Source organism: Parambassis ranga, unplaced genomic scaffold (assembly GCF_900634625.1).
Source record: "Parambassis ranga unplaced genomic scaffold, fParRan2.1 scaffold_32_arrow_ctg1, whole genome shotgun sequence".
NCBI lineage: Eukaryota > Metazoa > Chordata > Actinopteri > Ambassidae > Parambassis > Parambassis ranga.
In genome coordinates, this window is record NW_021144802.1 from 1,550,690 (window position 1) to 1,554,263 (window position 3,574).

General features: G+C 43.0%; 2 non-coding genes across 2 annotated transcripts; both read left to right on the forward strand.

Annotated features, from left to right (window-relative positions):
- Positions 1–2,591: 2,591 nt before the first annotated feature.
- trnas-gcu (transfer RNA serine (anticodon GCU)) lies at positions 2,592–2,673 on the forward strand. Its single transcript has one exon. It is a non-coding gene; the product is annotated as a tRNA-Ser (tRNA).
- Positions 2,674–3,132: 459 nt separating this feature from the next.
- trnaa-agc (transfer RNA alanine (anticodon AGC)) lies at positions 3,133–3,205 on the forward strand. The gene has a single exon. It is a non-coding gene; the product is annotated as a tRNA-Ala (tRNA).
- The last annotated feature ends 369 nt before the right edge of the window (positions 3,206–3,574 follow it).

Below are 3,574 nucleotides of genomic sequence, written 5' to 3' on the forward strand. Positions count from 1 at the left end.
AATTTCACAATGAAATTTCAAATCTGAAAATCCTCTGAGGTCCACCCAAAACTTTAATCTGAAATCTCAACCCGTTTTAATCAAATATCATTTAATAAGTATTATTTAGGTTGAGTTGGACCAACATGGAAAAATCATGTTGGTCCAACTCAAATACATCACATTGAGTTGGGGCTACCCATATTTATTGGATGGAAAAGTCTCCCACAATTTAACTGAGTTCATCCAATGAGTTCTTTTTTATTTTATTTTTATCTATAGCGCCAGATCACAAGTCATTTAATGGTCCCTTACTATAGAACACATTTATACCTTTTCCTTTTACTAAACAAAGTCATTTCAGCACGTTTACAGGTCTCCCCTGCTCTCTGTCATGTATGGCGCACTTCCAGCCCGATGCGCAGGGGAGCAGGCACCAACCAGCAGACAAAAAATATATAAAAGATAAAATATATCGCGAAAATATGCCGACTGCTTCACTTCAATAAATCGCGACTGTATTGTTTCACATTAACTACACTTAAGCACTGGCTGTACCCCTGCATACAAGTGCTGCTTAGGCTAACACAGAGCGTTAGCTCTGGGCTAACGTTATCCTGTCAGCTACACTACAAAAGTAAAGCAAAGCACTTTTGGATTGCTTTAGCTGGCGGCGAGCTGCGCTCTCAGTGTGTTAAGGATGAATTCAACGTGCCTGTGTAGAAAACTCCAAGTACTAACCGTGTTTACCACTTACCTCTGACAGCTATATGACACGACCATAGACATTAGCTACAACGAATGCTAACTAATCTTAGCTGCTTGTAGCCTGTCTACCCCAATGTGAACAATGACTGACACTTCTTCTTAAACTCAAGGTCCATTTATCTTAAGGCATGCACATTGTTTCACATAAAGATAATAAACTTATTGAATAGAAGACAGTAACTTACCAACAGTAGTTTCAAGCAGAGGCAGATGGCGGGTAGGACAGAGGCTGATCTCCTGATCTCCTTATTCAGTAGTGAGTTGACATTCCTTATTATTGCCGAGGGGATCGCTGGCTTAAAATGTCTACGTGCAGCCTCTACTTTCACTCCTGCCTTACAGCCCCTGTACTTCTTCCTCAGCTCTCCCTGGACCTTGTGCTGCATTCCGATGTTAGTCCTCAGTGCAAAGACTTCTTCTCTTGAATAAACAATATCAGTTGTAGATTACTTCTAGGAGTTTGAGCAGACTGCTGTTTACAGGGTCTAAGTTGGAATATGAACTTGTTTGGGTTAAAGATTATTGCTATAAATGTAAACATGAGACAGACCTTCAATCTACTGAAGCTGAAAGAAGAGATGACCAGCACTGGAGGCAATGTGGGTCAAGGACACACAACCCTGCTCTACCACTGAGCCACTGCTGATGTTGCCTTCCCTTCTGGACTGCTGACTTGCCAGAATACTGACTGTTACTCCTGAATTCTACGTATAATTCCGGAATTCTGTTGACTATTCTGGAATGCTGCTGCTTATTCCGGATTTCTGCCTTTCATTCTAGGACAAACAAATGGACTGCTCTGTGGCTTCTAGTTAAACACAGGAGAAGTGATTCAAAGGTTGCGGGTTCGAGGCCCACCAGAGTCATAGTGCCTTTTAACTTCCTGTGGCGCCGTCCTTCAGGTTGGATACAACTCCTGTCCTGAGAGCTAGAAAAAAAGGACTGCACTCAGACATCCCGGAAAACATCCAGAGATTAAAGCTGCTCACTGTATGCTGCTGAACATGAGGCACTGCTGGATCACTCTGAGGTGCGATGGCTTTCGCAATAGCTGCAGCACAGAGCTCAATCAGAGGGAAAGAAGAAGGAGAAACATCACTGGAGAGCAGACTGGAGAAGAAGGCAGCGTGCTCAGAGCAGTCAGAAACAGGTGCTGCAGGGTTTCAGCCTTTCACTGACACAACCTGATTCAGATCATGTGCTTCATCTGGTGCAGAATGATACAGCTGTAAATCCGAATGAACTCAAAATTCATTAGTAATCCTGTACTCCTGTTAACCTGTCATTGTGATCAACAATTACATAATGCAATTAGCAGAAAAAGTGTCAATATTATTACAAAGGGGCAGCTAATTATCTACAGGTTTAGATTTTGTTAGCCACAACACCCACTGTTTTAACAGAGACAAAATGGCTGACAGTAAGTAAATAGTAAAAGTACATTATTTTGTTACATTTGTACTTAAGTACAAGTAAAAGTACTGGCTTAAAAATAAAGTACAAGTACCCAGAAAAACTACTTAATTACAGTAACTTGAGTATTTGTAATCAGTTACTGCCACCCTTGGATATTTGCAGTCCACCCCTGGACACATGCAGTCCACCCCTGGACACATGCAGTCCACCCCTGGTCACATGCAGTCCACCCCTGGATATATGCAGTCCAGTGCAGTGAGGCATGCTCTGTTCTGTACAATGGAGAAACCAAACAACTACTCCAAAAACTGGCCTTCAATGTTTGTCAAAGTTTGTCAAGATGCTTATGTTTAAGGCAAAAGCTGTGACCTCTTTCAAGTTTTGCAGCGTATTTTCGCTCGAAGCCGTGAACACATGTTAATCAGACAGACAAGGTGGCCGAGTGGTTAAGGCGATGGACTGCTAATCCATTGTGCTCTGCACGCGTGGGTTCGAATCCCATCCTCGTCGTTTCATATTTTAAGGTCCTGACACAGGATCATCACTTGATGGTGTCATAAACATTCCAACTTAAGACAGTAATACTGGTGTCCTATCTACACAGATCAGTCTATGGAGAAGTCCACAGTCTGTGCATTGGTCCAGCTGTAGTCATTAATGGAAAACCCACATTCAGTAGGTCAGGAAATGAGAATATGTGAAAAGGTTCAATATTGAAGACACCTGGAGCCACTCTAACCAGATAATGAACTCAAAACACCTGCAAAGGCCTTTAAATGGTCTCAGTCTAGTTCTGTAGGCTGCACAACCACAGGAAGACTGCTGACTTGACAGTTGCCCAGAAGACGACCATTGACACCTTGCACAAGGAGGGCAAGACACAAAGAGGCTGGCTGTTCACAGAGCTCTGTCCAAGCACATTAACAGAGAGGGAAGTCCTGATTGACTTGCGATTGACCCTTTATACAAGGGGGATTAGCTCAAATGGTAGAGCGCTCGCTTAGCATGCGAGAGGTAGCGGGATCGATGCCCGCATCCTCCAGCCTGCATTTTAGGAGGGAGGGTGTAGCTGGATGGATGAGGATGGATGGATAATGTAGTGGACTCCCACCCAGCAGATCAAGTCCCAGAGGTTACAGCATCATTTATTAGCTGAGTTTCCCCTCAGGGAAGCTGCTGTTTACAAGCTGTTTACAGAGAGAAGCAAGAAAACAACAGTCAGCGTCATCTTCCATAAAAACACATGACGATAACATGTGAGACATAGAGTTTATGATCAGTGCTCCCCCTGCTGGTTAGGACATATGATGACATTTTAAATGTACCAGTCAAAAGTCACTCAGTGGTTTGTCTTTGTTTTTATGACTTTCTACATTGTAGATTCATCCTGAAGACATCAGAGCTATGAAGG